General features: G+C 46.9%; 1 protein-coding gene across 3 annotated transcripts in view; it reads left to right on the top strand.

Moving 5' to 3' along the window:
- LOC8036091 (E3 ubiquitin-protein ligase TTC3) overlaps positions 1–20,564 on the top strand; it is a 195,433-nt gene that overhangs the window by 23,342 nt on the left and 151,527 nt on the right. Inside the window, exon 1 of one of the 3 annotated variants that reach the window (XM_040499933.1) lies at positions 7,930–8,145. The exons of 1 other annotated variant lie outside the window; for it this stretch is intronic. The gene's annotated coding sequence lies outside the window, so the exon portion shown is untranslated. Of the gene's footprint in view, positions 1–7,929; positions 8,146–20,564 lie in introns of those variants that run through there. One more of the 3 variants, XM_029987983.4, reaches the window with a different exon arrangement.

The following is a 20,564-nucleotide window of genomic DNA, read 5'->3' as shown; positions in this document are numbered from 1 at the left end:
AGGCCTCGTCTTATCTCTATTTTCCCTGTCACCTTTCCTTCCCATGTTATAATCACCTTGTTATCTTTGTAAATGTTCCTTAATAGTGCTGTTAGTCCTTCATCTAGGTTTAAGTTCTCCATTATGTCCCACAGGTTTCTTTGGTTCACATTGTCATAGGCACCCTTGATATCCAGAAATGCCAGCCAGAGCTGTCTGTTTTCTTTTTGCGCTATTTCTATACACTGTGTTAGAGAAAATAAGTTGTCCTCCAACCTTCTTTGTTTTCGAAACCCGTTCTGTAACTCGCCCAGTATGCCCTCGCAATCTACCCATTCCTCCAGTCTGTTCTTTATAATCTGCATTACCAACCTGTAAATAACCGGTGTCACGGTTATAGGACGATAATTCCTAATATCAGACTTATCTCCCTTTCCCTTATATATCATACTCATCCTACTAAGCCTCCATTCATCTGGAATATTTCCTTTTGTTATCATGGTACTCACTACCTCCCTTAGTTTTGCCTTAGATTTAGGACCCAAATTCTTCACCAGCTTAATAGGGATACCATCTGTGCCTGTCGACGTGCCACTAGGGACTCTTCGTTCCGCCTTTTCCCATTCTCTTTGTCCAAAATCCGCGATGTCACAAACTGGACTGCTACTTCCTTCGGTTCTCCTATCTTCCACATGTACCCGTTCCCGAAATTTCTCCTCCATCACTGCTCCTATATATTGTATCGCATCATCTCCCTCTAATTGATCTCCCTGATGCGAGAGTATGAACCTCTGTCTAGCTTGCGTCGTTTCACCGAGTGAGTTCAAGTGCTCCCAAAACTTCTTGGCAGCGTTTCTATCTTTCTTACTTACATTACTCATCCATTCCTCACCCTTTCTCTGAATTTTCGCATTGATCAAACTGGATGCCTCTCGGCGACATGTTATAAAATTGTCCCATTTTCTTTTTACTTCCGTTTCGGACTCCCCACTACGCTTGGAATACCTGTGTTCTCTAGAGGCTTCCTGACGTTTTTGTATCGCTTGCTTCACTTCTTTGTCCCACCAACTTTTTGGTCTATGTCCTTGCTTCCCCTTTCGTTTACTCTTAACTTTGTCTAGTTCTAGAGCAAAAAGCCTAGTTAGGCTCTCATAGGTCCAATCTGTATGCCGTTGCCCTGAAACTGCTGCCTCTATTCTTTCAACAACTATTTCCAACTCTTTGTCGCTGCAGAAAGTTTGCTTTGAATTATGTTGTCTAGTTTCAGCATTTACTTCTCTGGCAAAATTCAGCTTAATACGTTTGTGATCACTACCAAGACTTTTGGAACCTTCTTCATCTATTTTCATTACTTGTAACTTACCATATATTTTGTGTGACATGAGTACGTAATCTATAGTTGAATGTAGATTGCCAGTTTCCCAAGTTATGTGCCCGTCACACTTCTGACTGGTATTACATAAAACTAAATCATGCTTTTCCACCAGTTCTAGTAATATGCTTCCAGTTGAGTCCGTATACCCATCCAGACCCTCAATATGGGCATTCATGTCTCCCATAATAATTATTTCGGAGCCTTCCCCTAGTTCACTAATGTCTCTTGATATGCAATCAATCATTTTTCTGTTTTCCTCTTTAGCACCTGTCCCTGTCCATAAGTAAACCACTCCAAGGACTGTTGATTCCCCAGCGACTTTTCCTTTCAGCCACAAGTGTTCGGCGCACTCCTTTCTGAACCTTTGAAAGTTCATATTCTTCTTAATAAATGCTCCAATTCCACCTCCCTTCCTCGTTCCCTCCATTCTGTTGCATTCTTCCCACACATAGTCAGGGTTGCAAGGTGGCTGCTCCATGTCTCTGAGATGTGTTTCCACAAACCCATACACCATTAAATCCTCCTTTCTTAGTTGCTCCTCTACCTCTTCCCATTTTAACCTATTTCTACCACCCTGCATGTTAATATATCCAATGTCTGATTGTGTCGTTTTTTTATACCTGTTCTTACGTTTTCTCCTCTTTTTAACCCTGGGTGCCTCTCCTGACTTTGTTGGGTTTTCAGTTACTTCAGTGCCCCCAGGGCCCTCGGTCCCCCCAAAAAAGCAGTCACCGTGCGGCCCATTCTATCCCCCACCCTGTATCCCGTGGCCTCACTGTAGTGAATGCCATCTGCAAAAGGGCGGGAGCCAGCCTCGTACACTTCTCTGTTTACTTCCATTACGTCGTACCGAAGCTGTCGACTCATACCCTTAATTACTCCGTTGGCTTCGACAACCCTCCTCTCCGTTAACCCGGACTGCCCCCGAACTTCTGGAATGGCGCACACAACCACATGCACATTCTCAGACACGTCCCTCAGCTTACGTATTCCCACGTTTAGCTGCTTTCCGAGGTTCTGGCTCCTACCCTTCAACACATCATTAAGCCCCGCGTGAACTATTACTAGGTTCCTTCCCTCCCGGTTATCCCACACCCCCTCACGTGCTGCGGTCATAGCATCCACCATACACTTCCCTGGCTGGACCTCTACGGTTACCCTCTGGTCTCCCTTCACCCTGTTATGTACACCCCTCCTAACCCGTGCTACGTTAGAGCTCCCCACTACCAGTACCCTAGATCCCCCTGGTGCCTGCGCGCCTTTGTCCTGCGACTTATCTCCTGTCACCTGACTGCCCGACGCCTGCTGCTCGAAGGCGCCATTGAGCTGAGGTTCAATCAGCTCTCCAGCGTCGTCGAGCCCGCCTGCCAACAGGCCGGACTCCCGACCACCAGGGACCCCAGCCTGCAGACTGGTGGTTCGTCCCGCTAGAACTGACACTTCCTCCTTTCTTCCCTCGCTACTCTCACTCGCTCGAACAAACAAACCGGAGCGCCCCTAGCGGACGCCACCGGCGTCGCGCATGCGCGATGGGGGTGTGGGCAAAAAGCTCGCCGTCGCCCATAGACAAACCATTGAAACGCGATGTTATCGGCGTCGGTGTGAGTCCCCCTGCTCTTTTTCGCGTTCGAATTGTTGATTTTACGTCTTCCTGGCGATGTCCGACTACTTGAGCGGCATCAGCGAAATTACCGAGGCTCGTTACACCGCGAAACTTCGCGCGAATAATGTGACATGTGGCGATTCATTCCGCGTGGACGCCGCAGTATGAACGCTAAAACCTGATTCGCATGATGAGATTTCGCTCGCAATTTTCAGTCGCGACGCCGCTCGGGCTGCAAAAGCGTGAACCGTAGCTGAGATGATCGACGTCAATACTGAAAATCGCAAGCAGAATCGGACCAAGTCATTTAGGCATAGCAAGTCAGTGACAGTCACTGGTAACAATGATCAACATCTTTTATTTACTGTTTACATCGAGCCTGCTTACCAACCTTCAAACGTAAGTCTTTTGAGGCCTGCACTTACTTCTTATCGCAAGTACCGGGCCAACATATACGGGCCGGCGTCGTCTAAGAGAGCAGACGACAAGCAGAAACGTTTGAGAGAGCAGACGACAGCTCGAACGATCAGGCGACCGTTTGAACTGGAAGACGCACTGAACGTAGTCCGCAGGTGGTCCGCACAACTTGATGGTTCTCTGGCGTTCATGTTGCAACAAAACAAATAAATCTGATGACCACAAGTATCCGTGAATTCAACCCAAAGTGCTTCCCGCCCAAGCAATCGTTGTCCGAAGGCGTCTGCTTTTTCCATTTTACGGCACATATCCAGATTCTCGGACGAATCGAGCACATGAAAACTGACCTTCAAACCTTTCTCGACACTTTTGGTACGGCCCCAGTCGCGGCGTTTTGACGAGAAGGCAGGTTTTTGTCTGGTTCCTTTCAAAACAACGCAGGAATACACGTCTGGCATGGGGACTTCTGCCCACAGCCCCAGACCGGAAGTGCGACCGACGCGCCACCACCGCGCCGTGACGTCACAGAGATGAGTTGGTGTATAGAGCACTATATAGCTCCTTCGGAGCAGAGTAGCGCAATCTAAAACGCCGTCTCTCGGCGACTAGCGGCGAACACCCGGAGGTTCCAACTGCGGTCAAAAATGCATGGAGAACGTGAGAAAATCGTTGTTTCATCAGTTTTGTGGGGATGTGCGGAATGGAAATCATTTTTGACATAATAATGAAACATTTTAGAATAATATGCGATAAGTTTTGTGCCATACAAGGACGTAACTTTTTTTTTAAAAATTGCCTGAGCGGCATCATGCAGCAGACGACACGGCGACGTCACACCGTTCACGTGACCCGCTCCGGCCAACCCGAAAAGCCCATCTCCGCAGCGAGCAAAAATCGTCTGCTTCAAACGCCATTGCCTTGGAAATTGCCTTTTCAAAATTTGCACACGCATCCGATATTATTAAAACTTAGAGAAAGTGTTTAGCGCTTTACTAACTTCACGACAGGCTAGTTTTGAAAAATGTGAACTCGCCGTTCATTTTTTAATCAGCCGTGTTATGTCGATCTCCATGTATTCTCCCATAGGGCGGGCCGCCTCCTGGAACCCTGAGTACCACGTGACTCGCGCCGAGCCGCTCTGTCGGCCATGTTGTCGGCAAAACACGGGGTTCAAAGGATTGCGCTACTCTGCTCCGTAGGAGCTATATAGTGCTCTAGGGCTATAAGGGGCAGGGGGGGGAAGGTGCCGCCGCTTCCAATGCACCCTCCTCAGAATTTACGGCGCTCTGTGGGGGCCGCCATGTTAAAACTTGAGACCAGTGTTGCTGCATCTGTAGGTCGTCTTTAAGTTAGAGCTGACAGAGAAAATCTGGCCACGGCGCAACGCCGATGTACGCTGGAAGCTAGAGCCGGTTTGCTTTCGTTGTTTTTGTTTGGTCGGAGAAAATCTAGCAACAACGCACGTTCAAGTTTCAACATGGCGCCGGTATTGCTTCGGCGCTTCGGTTTGACCACGTTTGACGCGGTTTGCCAGCACATGTAGCGAAGACGTGACCGGAGAAGTGCCCCTGTGATGGTCCCGGAAGACGGAAAGTATCATTCGTAATCGTCGTGCGTGCTTAGAAAGCGAAGGGAGTCACAGGGTCCACGAGTGCGCAACCACAAGCCAAGGTTCACGACAGCGCTCCGTTGACTTCGGCGATCTTGTTCTGTTTGGTGCATAGAGATAGGTTTGGTGCAACACGGCGATGCGACAAAGAGTTGAAACGTTCGTGGTGTGTCGTGCGGTGCTTGGAGGTAGAATCCCATACTAACACGAAGCGCAAATTGGTTATTGTGGCGTTAAAATTCAACGGGTTCAGTTCCGTCGTCGTCGTCAGCTGATCCGGTCCAACTGGTCCGGGAGGACGCAGCGAGCGCTTTTAAAAGTAAATCTTCCTTCGTTCCGTTTCAAAATGTGGAAGATTCTCGACGCATACCGTGAGTAAAAAGCTGCGGGCGTTTTCAACATAATTTCGTCGTTTTAATTGAACAATGGACTACGGATTCTTGACCTAGACCTGCCGTTGTTATGATTCGTGTTGTTGGCGTTTGCACAGCGACGCACACCGCCCGAGTAGATGATTCGGTCCTGCAAACGACCGGTCATACAGAATTTCAGAGAAACATAAGTCACCACTGATATTTTCTTGTAAATCTCGTGCGAATTTGTTGCGCTCGTCATGCGGTGTGAATAAATTAGGGCAACGTTTCCTACCTGCCTACGGATGCATGAACTGAGACCATTTTTTACGTAGTGAACATTGCGTTTTTTCTTTATTTTGGAAAAAGGTGTTGGTGAATTTATTATGGTACAATCACTTGAGAGTTCGGAAATTGGAGAGAGCGAGCGAGCATGCTTTTTCAACTTCGTCACTTTTCTCTCTGGCATTGTCCCTAGTTTCAAGTTGCAGTTTCACTAGACATACCTACTAGCAGGTACAAACTGCTCTAAAGCAAATAAAAGACTGGTAAGTCAGGGCGGTGCGGACTCTGTGTTTCGCGCTTTTCGCAAGGTTACTGGGTAAGTGCTTTTGCGAGGTATGCGGAATACGCAAACGATTTTGTTATGCCCGTCGGTTGCGTCTCTCCAGCAAAACGAATAAGATGATCTACAAAGGCGCAATCACAAGCCAATATTTACGATAATAGTGCATTTGATTCGGTGGTACGTGGAGTTGTATTTTACCCTGCTTTCTGCAACAGCGTGTCATGACGAAGAGCTGGAACGTTCACGCGGTTTGTGCTGGGCTACCGGTTGACCCAGGGGCGGATCCAGAACTCCGTTTTTTTTTTTCTTTTGGGGGGGGGGGGGGGGGGGGGGTGGAGTGGAGGGAAAATCTAAACTCTAAAGCAAGATAAACAGGACTCCGGTTGCGCCTTTTGTTTTAACCGCCGCAGAACCACACTGCGCCGACTTTCGGTTCTAACTTCTGCCGTGCTTTGAAACCGCCGCCGCGGACTTTAGTCTAAGCGACGGAGTGGTTCTCCAAGTGTGTGCGCCTGCAAGGGTGCGGCCTACCCTATTTCGAACCCTCGTCCTTGAGTACCGAGCTTCCTACCACCTGGCAGGACGGGTGTTGGTTTTATTTCGGGGAATCCACCCATGTCAAATCGCCCTCCAAGAAGGGGGCGGGGGGTCGATTGGAGGGTAGGCGGCCGCCCCCGTCGCCTCCCGCCTCCCCCTTGGGTCTGCCCCTGGATTGACAGAAGCCCGCGTCGCCCGCATCGTGAGTGCACTTGGGCTGTTGTAGTGGCTCTAGGCTGTTGATGCTGAAGCCTTTCATCCGCGGCTTGCCGTCAGCTGATCCGGCTGCTCGACGGTGAGGAAGCGGCGAAAGTGACCTTTGAAGCAAATCTAAATCCTTGTTCATCTTGTGGGATGCATCGTCGTGGTGACGAGCGAATCCCAACATAGAAAAGGAACGGCGGTTTTATTGCCTCGGCGGCGTCGGTCGACGGACGTTCCTCTGTCCCGCGTGACTGTGTAGCGGGCGGCCGTGCTTCCCTGAAGCAGACGACGACGAGGTTTTATAGCGCCAAAATGCTGGTGATTGTGCGTCGCCACAATCTAGTTATCCGGTGTCAAAGTGTGGAAGGTGTCCAAGTGTACTGAGGGCGGGAACTACGAGCGTTTTGCCTTGCTTTCGTAACCGAAACCAGAACAGCGAGATAACTGCCTTGCGTACTCCAAAATGATGGAAGCAATAAGTTGCCAAAACCTGTTTTTAGGGTTTCAAGCCGAGTAAACAAGACAAATATAATTAAACTTCGTTGTTTGTATGCAGGAGGACTTATATAACGCAACAATACATTCTTTCCAAAACGAAAAAGAAAGTAAAACTTCGACTTCTCCACTGCGAAACCTATGCTGGCAACGTAAGCGGTTTTAATATGGCAGCCTCCGCTTTGCGCCGCGTTCCCTTTCCCTCCTTCCCCCCCCTGATAAGGGGTATTCACACGAGGGAGAAATCCCGGGGATTTCTCCCCGGCACGCGCATCCCAGGACGAAAACGTCAGGCTTCGCAATGTGCAAAAGCCTCGCGTTTTCATCTCGTGATACGCGCGTGCCGGGGAGAAATCCCCGGGATTTCTCCCTCGTGTGAATACCCCAGGGGGCCTTCGAACGCTTCGAACGTAATTTCATTTTCCGCTAGTTTAAACAACAAAAAAACATCACAGCATTTTTTTTTAATTTTTATTTTTGGTAGTCATCTTTAAAAGCGTTTGATAAAACTCGGAGTTAGTTCAAACTGTTGAAAATTATTTATAATAAAAATACAAATTAAATTTTTTTTAGTGAACTGGACACTTTTAAGAATGTTTTTTTTCGAGTAACACCCTTCGGGACGAGTGGGCATGCTCTTCTCTTCGTGAACGCGCTATCTCCGGCTCAGTTCACTGTACCAGCAGTTGAAGTAAAAATGAAAAATGCTCACTACGTGACGCAAGTTGCCCCCCAACTTCAATGCATCAAGTCTGATATTACTCGTCCACGGCACACGGCACCTTGCACGAGTTTGCACGGAAAAACCAAGGAAAAACGATCGTCATCACCATCAAGCGAACTGTCGTCGTGCGCTTTTTTTCACCAGTGTTCCAAAAGTCCAAGTTTCTCACCGTGATATTTTCCAATCATCCTAAACCTTTCGTGCGAAGCGTTTTAAGCGTAAAATTTACCTTTAAGGTGGCTCAAACGCATTGGTTGTCACGAAACGCGGGCCATCCCCGAGTAAGTTGAACTCCATGCCTCCCGCGGGTTTGTCGGCAAGTGTCATAACAGGTAGCATGGTCTGGCACCGCGCTAACACTGAAAGTGGATTCGCTTCCGTTAATAGAGTACCGAATCAATCTAGCGAGCCCTCGAAAGAAAGAAAAACTAAAGGCAGTTTAACTGCGCGGGTAGCAAAAGCTCTTGTGCGGACGAGTTCAGATTTTATAGTTTCGGTTCATTGTCGCGCCAACACTGGCTCAAACTTCAGGCGTGCCGGACAACGAAACTTTCCGATCTGGGGCAAGAGTGTCTCGTAAGCTATTTTAAAACGTCAGTATACTGTGTGGTTTACACGCACGGACAAGTTTCGTTAGAAGCATGAAGCAAGCGTTGCACCTGCTTTATTTAAGCCTTGTCTTTGTGTTGGCGGGCAAGGGGTGCCTTTTTAAAAGTGTGGTTCTTTTCCGATAGTTTTTTTGTTTTTGTTTATAACTATAGGTTGTTTTCTGTCTTCTTTTTCTGTTTTGAAAGCGGTGAATTGTTGTGTTTTTTTGAAGTGCCGAATCGGATTCAACCATTAGGCGAAAATATTGCGTGGCGTGTACCATAGAAAACCTTGCTCCTCGATTACTTCGACTGGTTTATCGCGTAGTTATTTCGTACAGTCGCAGGACGTAAGCGCATGAAATCGTAAAGTGAAGCCAGATTACGCGCGTTTCACTTACACAGGGTTCGCTCTGGACCTTAAAACCCCCTGAATTAGAAAACGGCATTTTCCAGATCTTGAAAGCCCTGAAATTTTGAGTGGTACTTGCAAACCCTTCAACTTTCCAATATTTGCCAGTTTATTTTTTTGCAACGATGAACTTTTTTTATAATATTAAAATATACTTTTTTTTTTACATGTATGTTTGCATAAATTGATGAGGAAGATTTTTATATGGCAGATTTAGACACATTTAGTGGATACTTGTGAAGCGCCTGGCCCCAGTGGTAGCAGTCCTGGTGGTTCTTGATCCGGTTTCGCCTGTCCGTTATCTTGCGATCTTGCCCCTCGTTTGCCTTGTTTTCTTGCGCACTGTTTGCTAGCTACTCCCGGTTTGTTTGTCCCACATTTGTTTTACGCTACACATGGTGAGCATAGTTTTAATTGTGCGCGATGCCTGAGAAGTGCAACTTTTAGCGGTCATGTCTGGGTCACGACGATTACAGACACCGACAAAGCATATGCAACAAATGACATCACCTACATTTTTGCTGTTTCCTTAGGCTGTTCGACTTGACATTGTCAAGTCTAACAGCCTAAGCAAACAAACATGCAAGAACTTCTAAACATGCTCCAGGAAATCAAGGTAAAGCTGCAGTACCTCTTCTGATCCCTTTACTAAAACCTGTTTGGCAGATGTGGCTTTTCCTAAGTATCGTGTGTTGGGACCGAGGAGTTCCCCAGGCAGCCTCAGGCAGGGCCAGGCCATGACCGGAACCACAGGACGATTCCCAGCAGGAACATCGGGAGAAGGGAGGGTCTCTCGCGACAAACTGTTTAATACATATATACAAAATATCTACATCGTCCGAGAGCACGCATGCGACCTCTCGTATGCTTTTTTTATCGGGTCGCTGTTCAATGCTCCAGGATTTGGCAGCCAATTGTGGCCGAGCAGCCAACAAACGTCATGTCCAGGCCCCGCCCCCACTCATCCCCCGAGCACGCACACAGACGCACACACTGCAGTGATGGCCGGGCTTCACATTCCGGCGCCGAGGTACTCTTTCCCTTGAAAACCGCACTGAGGAGGCGACAACAAAGGGTCCACTGTCAGCCCGTAAGATGATGACTGAGATAGTGATGATCCCTCCATTAGGCGGCTTGGTGGCACAAGAAAGGGTTTGGCCGGATTGTCAGCAAGTAGCGTCTGAGGATAGTCCAAACCGAACACACCCTCACGGAAGTCCCGCAGCTGGCGCGCCGTCACTCGGAATCCTCACCCGGTAATCCCCCGGTTCCTGTGTCGACTGACCCCATTTCAGGCCAACTTAATTGCAGCCAGAAAGAGGGGTCCGGCTCAGCTTCGTGCCTAGGTGTGGCGACGTCAACACGGTTCCGGGCAATGTCGCTTGTCATTAACGGCTCAACCTTGCTAGGGAACCAAGAAGGGTAAAGTGCAGGGAAAGGAGTGGTTTTGACCAAGGCCTGTTGCAACACGTGCAGTAGAAAATTTTTGCAGTGCATTTAAAAATGTTTATGTTATAGATCAGGGGCGGCCAAGCTGCGGCTCTTCGCGTGTTGAAGTGCGGCTCGCGGCTCCCTCCCCTAACCCCCCGCCCTTCCCCCCCTCCCGCACACAGCACACACACACTCCCCCGCTTCCCTTCCATTCACAGGAGCACTTCCCCAAAAAGATAAAATGTTTTAAATTGAAAGATGGGTTGTGGTTCGGCAGTCTCGTGCTACTGCTACCTTACGTACAGTTGGACTGCTTTTGACTTAGATATATTGAAAGTAGTTCGAGTTTCGTTTATTGCTCGGAACAAAAGTTTACGCCCCCCCCCCCCTCCCTTCCCCCTTGCGGCTCTTGGAAGTTCCGTCGTTTTGTTTGCGACTCTTAGGCCGGGTCAGCCTGGCCACCCCTGTTATAGATGTACAACTCCCCAAACTTTGCTTTTCTGCCCATTGTGAAATATCTTTTGCACCCAAGTTCGAACAAAGAAACCTGCTTTGGATTAGTGTGAAGAGGGAGAGGAAAAGATGACCATATACTACGGGGTGATTCAAGGAGACGGCAGGCTCTTTAAATCGACCGGAAAATTCGGTTCCCTAACCTATCGCGCTACGACTTTGTGCAGCGTTGCCCCACAGATGGTGCATTTTTTTTTTTTGGAAAATTTGCAAAGAGCGATCTTACCTGAGGAAAAAGTAAAGAAAGAAAAAGGCTTAGCTCCTATGGAAACGCAAGCGACACCACCGGTCTTCAAACAACACGGCGCCGTTTCGCACGGGAGACAAGAGATGGCGCAACGAACGAGCATACGGCGCCGAGAGCCACCGTCTTTAGCAGACAATCTTTTCGACTCAAAAGCGGCGCGCGTTTCCTCGGGTAAATTCGCTCTTTGCAAATTTTACAAAAAAAATGCACCATCTGTGGGCAACGCTGCACAAAGTCGTAGTGCGATAGGTTAAGAAACCGAATTTTCCGGTCGATTTGAAGTCCCTGCCGTCTCCTTGAATGACCCGGTAGTGATGGACCGAATCTGACAAACTTTGGATTCAGCACCTTTGGCAAGGATTCAGCAAAACTTCGGCAAACGTATGCGGGCGGTCACCATGATACCACCATACAGTGTAGTACCGTTAGTACTACCAACGAGGTGCAGAGTAGGCGACATAGTAACTGCGTGTTTGTCAGCCTTTGTGAGTGTGGTTCTCTGCCATATTTTGTGCCTCAAGGACAAGATTGACCAGGAATTGACACAATCCATTGCGCCAGGCACATAGCCAGGATTTTGTTTCAGGGGGGGGGGGGGGGGGGGGGGGGGGCTTATGACAAAATGCATTATGAGGGGAAGATGAGGTCCCAGCAAAATGAAAGATTTCGGGGGGAAGTGGGGGGGGCAGCAGGCCCCATGGCTCCCCCCCGGCTACGTGCCTGCATTGCGCAACTGACAAGTGATGTATTTTTGCCGAATCTTTAAAAAAGCTGATCAAAAATTTTGTTTCGCGGAATGCTAAGTTGAGGTTCAGCCCATCACTACCATATACTCTCGAAGATCTATTTTAAGGGACCGTAAAATGAACTTTTTTACTTTTGCCAAATAACTTTTGCATTAAACTTTCGATGTTCACTGAACGCCAAACAGACATCAGTTTACGTTTTGGTTTATTAAAGGGAAGATGGGGCACTTCTACATTTGAGAAAAAACGCTTGAATTGCGTTCATTTGGCCTTTAGAATAACAGATGTCACAATTATATTTCAATGCGACGCGCCGGAGAGCCATAAGAGCAATTTGAAAATAGGGCTGAAGCCCCGCCTCCCTAGCCTTGGCAAGCCAAAAGATCCGTCGATGACGTCACGAACAGCGACCATCTTTCGCGTTTTTCTCGCGTTTTAAAGTACTTGCCCGGCAAATGGTTTTGGTATTCGGGTTCACGAGGTAAAAATACACTAGAATTCACTTTTAACTCATTTTTTTCAAGAAGCTCCGTAGCTTCCCTTTAACTTCTACATAAAAAATGATTGAAATATTGAGTTTTTCTTCTACATCTCGCGGCAAAACAAGCTGGGCGTGATTTTGACGATCGTGACGTGTTGTGGCACCAGGCAAGCTGGCGGCGTTATGGTAGGTTTTACCACAGGGTTTTGCTACGCCGATAGTGCCGATTCCACCAACAGATTTTCTGAATTGGCGCTTCTCATCACCGCGATAGCCATGGACACATTGCAGCTGAGCGAAATTTAATTAGATATGTCGCGCTGCAGCGACAGCATGGGACTGGTCCCATACAGCGGTATGAAGCACAGCAAGTCGTCAGCACGACAGCTGCGTCTCCGCCGCCATCAGCCATTTCTGCGATATCTCTTAAAAGAAGGGGATGCACTTTTACTCACTAGCGTAGCAGAAAATGCAGTTTTCTATGGGCTCAAGCTTCATTAAATTTTATTTTGTCCGGATAGGCTTGCAGGGCTGAAGGGATGAAAAAAAAAAAAAGAAGAGAAAAAGATTCAGTATGCCATCTTGGATGATCACGACTTTAAAACTCAAGTTTACTGATAGCACAATCTCGCCACACACCTTTTCTACGATTGCAAAAGACAATGCAATCTTAGCAGAGATATAGCAACGTAGAAATGTGATTTCGTGATCACATAGACGTTGTGATCGTTCAAGGAATGCTAACACTAATCACTTTTCTTGGGGGATGAAAACATGCACCCTTCATACACGTCTTTAAATACAGTACGCACCAGTAATATCTTGAACTTGAGCACATGCATGGAATGCTCAAAATAAGAAATCTGGGCGATGTTCGAGGAGACAAATTCTAAGAAAGCACCATTGTAGTCAAAGTAACCAAAGACGACGGCACGAGCGTTTCTGCTGTCTTGAGGGTGCCGACACAAGTAAATGTATCGTCCCTTCTAGGACGTGCTGGGTTATCATCGCGACATGCAATGAGAAATCAGTCAAGGATAATGTTCTTTGCGGAACAATGAGCTTCCACCATGCCGACCACGTCAACGAACGCCATGTTTTCAGCAGAGAGCAGGAACCGCAAAACAGTCCAGGCGCGGTCTTATCTTTTTCTTGCTTAGTTTACCACATGATATATGGCACATAGCTCCAAACATTATGAAATTCCACAATTTCTTTTACTTAATAGTTCCAGGCCTCAGTGGTTTACATCTACTGAGTGTCATTTTAATCAAATACATGGTAGCTCCAAGCTGCAACAATTGCTTGCACTACAAAGTATGCCATAAGTTTAGTTACAAGTGCGTTTTACAGATGCTAGCATTTAACTGAAATATAAAACTCCGGTGCTTAAAACCAAGGTCATATTCGTGAAACGGAGACAACTGTTATGGACTGTGCTTTAAGTTACCAGAGATAGCGCAAGAGAAGTGAAAAGCATGTAGCTTGGCTGCTACCATTCCAAGGGAATCTGAGAATTGTTTGTCGAAGGATAGTACAACCAGTTTCTTTATTGTGCATTGATGTATTGAAAATAAAAGAAGAGCTTTTTGTTCATGTTCATAATGAAACATGTTCAGGGTGTCTACCAACCGGTAAAACTGGGAATTCTCAGGGATTTTGAATAATCTGGGAAAACTCTGGGAATTTGTGCTTCTATCAGGGAAAATTAGCTGTAATTTATAAAGAAAGCGAAAGTCATGGTAATCCTGGCTCGAGTAACACAGGGGTGGTCCAGTACCGCCTTTTGTGCCATTTTGGTAAATTCCCACTTGCCTGCGCCTTGCTGCGCCCAAATGGAATAATTGCGCCAAACTGTGCCAAGGCGAATGAATTGGTTTTGGAAGAGTTTTCGTTTTTGTCTGGCAACTGTGGGAATCCAGTGGGGTCTGGCCATCACAATTCAATCCAGGTTTCCGGCTCCGCAGCACTGTTTCACGGGACGCCTTTTTCGGAGGTCGATACGGGGCAGAGCAAGAGCGTAGTAGTAGTGTGACGTCGTGCCCGGTTTTCGTCAAAATAGAGCTATTTGTACCAATTTTGTTACCTTGGCCTCTTCACCCCTTCACTTCGCGTACCCCTCTGGAGTGTGCTCCCAGCTCGTTCCTCCGAAGTCAACACAACTGTCATAGTTAGTAAAATACGGCCCGTGCCAGCCGTTTGCAAAGCGACGTATGCAGATGCAGGAGTGAGCCGACATACAAAGTTTTAATTACGAGAGTGTCAACCAGAGCCACGTAAATACCTGTGCATTCGGAGCGGGAGCGCGTGTTTGATTGAAGTGCTTCGGGACCGATCTTTTACGATTACCACTTGATACTGATATGACACTCGGCAAAGAAAGGTGGGACCAGCATTGCGTAGCTCCCACAAACTGTTACTCGACAATGACGTACAGTCGTGTCAGAATAAAAATAGCACTAATAACAAAGTGTACGTACATACCATGTTGCAAAGGTAATCCATACAATGTTTATTTGAGCTTGATATCACACAAAACAAGGAGATAGAATAGATGAGAGTCCCTTTTCGACGACAGTGTTCGTCACTGCTGCCTCGGAAAACAAGGAGATGACAAGGGGAAGAGATTGACCTCTTAACCTAAAATTGAGGTCAGCGATCAAACTATAATTTGGGAAGGGTCCACAAGGGTTGCGCGGTCGCGTATTCCATTCAGCAAGCCAGCCGGTCGTGGGCAGACGGTCTTGGCCAAGGACCGTCGGAGCAACTCCGGCAACGCTGCGCCGAGTCGGAGTGCCGGCAAGGCCTAAATTCTGCCGAGCTTGCTCAGTCAGTGTCATCGTTGCCGTTGTAGCTTTTCCCAGGTTTTTATGGATCCAGCGTTTGTGTTTGTCGTGGCCGGTTTTGAGTACTTCCTTTTTTTTCTTGCTGCTTGAAATCGGGACCCTCGAGAAGAGCACGTCAAAAAATAAATGTCCGTTGGTCGTCGCGACCAAGTAACTGAGCAACGTTGTCGGTCATGTTGATTTATTGGTAGAAAGACTATTCCGGAGCTGTTGTCGTACATACATTTTTGGCATAAGATTGTTTCATGAATCTGGCCTCTGTTCTTTAGTGCATGGTACTGCAACAATAACACACTGCAACCGCCACCTCCCTCCGCCCAACACTGGACACAAACAACACGCAACAAACTCTCCACAAAACATAATAAAAAAAGAAAGATTTATTTTTGCTTGTTCTTGCGTTTCCGGCAGTGACGTCACGGACGTCACTGCCCCATATATCGACCTCCGAAAAAGGCGTTCTTTGTTTAGCAGGGTTTGCACAAATTTTCCTGACATTCCTAACACACTGCAGTTTCAACAGTTTTAGTTGCATTTCAATGCACACTACTGAAAATTAGCAAGCACAAGTAAGCACAAGTGAAAATTAGCAAGCACAAGCACAAGTTCGCGCAACACCTCCTAGAAACAAAGGCCGTAGCGCTCTTCTCGTCACATCGCAAAGAAAGGCCATCGGGGGCAAGCGTCCAAATGAAGGCAACGCGCGTGGATCGACCGTCGTAACATGCTTTTAGTCACATACGCGTGACCGGGTATCAAGTTCGATACCCGGACCAGGCGTATTTTTTTTGGTGGTGCACCAGTCACCTAGCTGTGTTCGGAGATTTGTGTTTGTCCTTTGTCCCTCCTGTTCCCCTTCTCCAGGGATAATTTTCGTCATTCTTGTCCAGCTGGCTTGCACCTTTGCATTTAAAGGGACACTGACACCCCCCAAAAGTTTTTTTTTATTTTTTGCCAGGCGCTTCATTATGGTGTCGGAGGACTACCCAATTAATATTTTGCAACAGAGTAGCGTATTTCTTTAATAAAGCCAAAAGACGCAACTGCTCGAAACCGAAACCCGACGGAGGTCGGAGAAGTGGAGAAAAGAGAGTGAGTGGCGGAAGTCACGTGGCTACACCCAACCGTGCATTTTTTTTTTTTTTTCTCTCCTCTCCGGTAGCAGACGACACGGCATACGGTGTGCGATTCTTTTTGCAGTTATGTTTGTTCCGCTCGTTGTTCTGTACTCCAAGATGAGTTGTTTTGTACATTGAGGAGTTGGAGATGTGTAGTGAGTGCCCGTGGTGAATTTCCATGATCGGCTCCAAAAAGAATACACCCAAGATGTTGCGTGAAGAGCTGGCTCACATGTCCTGCGTCCGAAAAAAAGTGGCATTGTGCGACAGAGTTTCCGAAAGATCAACGGGATCGGGACCAATGGCTGGCTGCAATTCCTGTAGAACATATACGGGCACCTCGGAAAGCGGATGCTACCTGATTTATATGCTCCTTGCATTTTGTGGAAAGTGATTACATTGAGTTCGCAGGTGTCAAAACGGAAATCCCATACCATTTAATTCAGCGAAGTATCGTCCACAACATTTGTTTGTTATTTTTTTGTTTGTTTCTTCAGTGCTGATTGTAAAAAAAAAAAGATATGTAAACATCAAAAAATGTCTGAAAAAAAAAAAAAAAAAAAAAATTTCACGGGGGATCGAACCCGGTCTTACCGCGTGTGAAGCGGACGTCTTTCCCACTGAGCTACTGGGGCATCCCTTTTTTGGCGGATCCCTTTCCTTAGTAATAATTCAGACGGTAAACTGTAAGTTGGAAAGTTTGCTGTTGATTTTTCTCTAGCAAAAGCACTCCCGGGTCGAAGTCGGGAAGCACCACGCTTTGGGGACATTCGCACCTAGTAAAGAAATCGCACGCGTGCATATTCACCTCGAAGTAGGCACGTCGTGCTTGACGTTTGCGCGAGCGATGTCTTCAGCCATGAGAAGGGAGCGACGGCTTGGCGACGTCTTCGTGCAAATCGGCGTGGTGGCCGGGCGTGTCGTACGGGATGAATACCAAATCTTTTGATCAGTCCCAAATTTCTCTTTTAACGGTAGACAGAATTCGCCGGTACCGCGAACGACAGTTCTGAAATAGAGGTCCCACGCCCGTCGTCCGCTGCCATCGCCGTCCCCGCGAGTCCCACGATACGCGAAACGACAAACGCACAGAATGTTTCCGGTTGTCTGTGGAACTTTTTTTTTTGAATCAACGTATCTACAGCTTTTTAGAAGCCACAAAAAATGGGTTTCATATTTTTTTCTATTTTTAATATTGAGTGTGTGCCTTCAGTGACCCACGACTTTGATTAAATTTGGTGGTCGCATCGATACCTTAGAAAACGGCCCGTGACCGCGAAAAAGAGAGTGAGCGAGACTCGAACCGGCCAGTTCTTGATCGGCGGTTTTCGGGCGGAAAGAAACCGAATTTCGAGCCGCAAATTCTGTTCTGGGTAGTTGAGCTCTCATGTGTCACGTACAACTAAAAACCTCGGCGAGCATAAATACCCTGTCAGTGTCCCTTTAACTGTGTTTAATCATGTATTATGTTGTTTTTTTATTTTATAACATGCTTTTAGAGAGTGACAGCATCTGGCAACATGGTGTCAGCTCATCTTGACTTAAAACAAAGTTCTGTATCACTCGGGGAATTTTGGAAAAGGACTCGGGGAAAACCTGGAAAACTCTGGGAATTTGTAAATGTTAACTTGGTAGACACCCTGATATTGAAATTGTTTTTCCCAAGTAAGAAGTATGATTTTCACTGGGTTAGCTCTCATATGGGGGGAAAGGTGGCGACTTTCAAAGAATGGACAAAACATTATTGCTTTTAAGATCTAACAAGTTTATGACTCCTTGTGATACATCAGAACGCAGTCAATGCACTCTTTTGAAGGGGAAATAAAAGTTACAATGTGTTGAAAAGGCTAAAAATTTATTTGTTGAATTTGAAATTATGCAAAAATAAGACCAAAAGGGTTAAGCGTGTAGCTATTGGGGAGGAGATCAGACTGTGCCGCCCCAAGCGGCTAACGTTTGAACTACACAGATCGGGACGACTAATAACAATGACTTGGCCCTTGGCTGACGTAACCGAACGCCACTTCAGTGTTCGGCTGGAGTTGGTGTTCTCCGGTTGCCCCAAGGGGGAGGAGTGCTTACCACTCCGGCCTGCACGAGCAATGCAGCATGCACAGTGCCCAGCTCATCACAAAACCCCAAGTGGGTCAAGCTCTCATTCTCCGACGACTGCTTTTGGGAGAAATCCGGCACTAACAATAAACGTCACTTTGTTTATTGTGTGTGCCATGACCACATGGCCTGTGGGCATGTCCACAGGCCTTGTGTTGAGGAAATACCGGGGTGTGGGGACAACAAACGGGTCAAAGCGCCCCCTATAGTTCAATCTCCACGCCATAAGTATAGCATGCTATAAACTTACAAAAAAAAAAAAGAATTCTGTCCATGCTTATTTTTATCACTTCTGCGAGTAAGTAATGGTGATAGTCTTCTTTTGGTCTGTCGGCAAGTTAGCTTCTGTGGTGCCAGTGCCATTTAGAGAACCTACTGCATGCTGTGGTGCATGTCCTGTAGAACACATTTACTATTCACTAGACATTGGTAGGTCATAGTACTGCTTGTGGTTTGTTCTCCTATGAAGTTTTAAGGCTTGTAGCATATGTAGGAGATATGCCTCTGCTCAGGACATCCTGGAAAGCTAGAATAAGGCTCACTGACAAGCATATGTAGATATTCCCGGCCTTAAACATTGCTGTCGGAGCTAAAATCAGATCTAACATCTTCTAGAGTCCTCGGAGCTACTGTCATCCAAAAAACAAGCTACAAACAGTTATATCTCGGCTGTATACTTTCCGGTGTTTATTTATGTCAAAATCGGCGGATGTTTTTCAGTGTTTGTTTATTTCCAAAATGCCTGTGCATTTCGGTGAATTGTCTCGTGCAGAAGCTTAAAATGGCTTTTATGGACGAGAAAATATCTCAGATAGAAAGGAACAGTCAAGGCGAGAAATGGTTCAACTTTTATTTACATCTGACACATAATGTTCTTCACACTTCAATATTGTAATATATACATGCATACATTCCAAAGCTCGCATGTGTCATTCCCACCCGCTCCTTCCCGTTGACGACGCGCAATTTCGAGAATGTGCGCTCTACATTTGCGCTACACACGGGAAGTTCCAAAAATGTCTAAAGAGGCTAGGAAAAGTGTTGGCCATTCTGGTGAACGCAGCTTCCGGACACGCTTTGACCCAAACAGTGTAAAAGACACTTCAAACCACTCAACCAGGGTCCACAAAGAAGGACTTCAATGAGGCAATCCACAAAAGGGCACAAGGTGGACAAACTTTTGGGGACATAAACTATAGGTCAAAGTATGCAGCACTGACAGAAAAAAAAAACATCTCAGTTAGTAAGAGACGCCAAAAAACCTAAAACAACAACTATAAAAAAAAGAGAATGATTGATCGGCTACATAGCTACATAGGGTGAAAAGAAAACTGTCGCTTGTTTAAATATTTTAAAAACAATATTTCACTTTTAAGCAACTTTTTATTTTCGACTCCGGCGGATGTTTTTCGGTTAAAACCGGAAAGTCTATTGCCTAGTTACATCGCACAACAGATCCTGTCTTTGTAGCAGTCCCCAATGCCAGCAGCATGCCATGCTTGACAAGTGCCATTGACGTGCAGAGATTTATTTCTGGTAGTTCACGACCCTGTGAGAAAGCACAAAACGGGAAACAAAACCAAAACTGGAATTCTTTGGCTATCCACGAAATGTTGCAACTTGTTGCGGCACGTCAAACATGAATTTCAGCGGCGTGTGGGAACCATACATCACGGGTGGTCATTGGTCAGTGGCTGGTGACCCACTGGATCTGATTCGTCTAAAAGTGGGTCACAAAAATTAAGCCTTCAGTAGTTTGGGGGAGATTCCAAAACCACTGCCCTGTTTATGGGATTCTATGCACCCTCCTGTTCTTATAGAAAAGATAAGAAAATGAATCTTGTAGGCAAGTGCCCTCATTAGGGCCCGTCGATGAGACATTTGCTTAAAGTCCGACCTACAGAATCGTCTTCTACCGGGGGAAAACCGGTTCCCAGTTTCCTTCTCTCCATTCCCACTCGCCCACTTTTCCCCTCCTCTCCGCACAGGAGCGGATCTCTGAACTACTCCCAATTCGCGACTCCAGCAAAACGGACGCCGCCAAGCGGGAAAACCGGGAACCAGTCGGTCCAGGTCGCTCCGCGCCCCGCCGCGTCTCTGATGGCTTTCGCGGACATGTGCTGTCGGCGCGGGGGCGAGCAATGTAATTTGACGAAGGTCCGAATATTTCTTAAGTTTGCCTGAGTGTTCATTAGTGTGGTGAAGCC

Source organism: Ixodes scapularis, unplaced genomic scaffold (assembly GCF_016920785.2).
Source record: "Ixodes scapularis isolate PalLabHiFi unplaced genomic scaffold, ASM1692078v2 PGA_scaffold0__279_contigs__length_252992795, whole genome shotgun sequence".
In the NCBI taxonomy this organism is placed as follows: domain Eukaryota; kingdom Metazoa; phylum Arthropoda; class Arachnida; order Ixodida; family Ixodidae; genus Ixodes; species Ixodes scapularis.
This window is presented reverse-complemented; position numbering and strand designations above follow the sequence as displayed.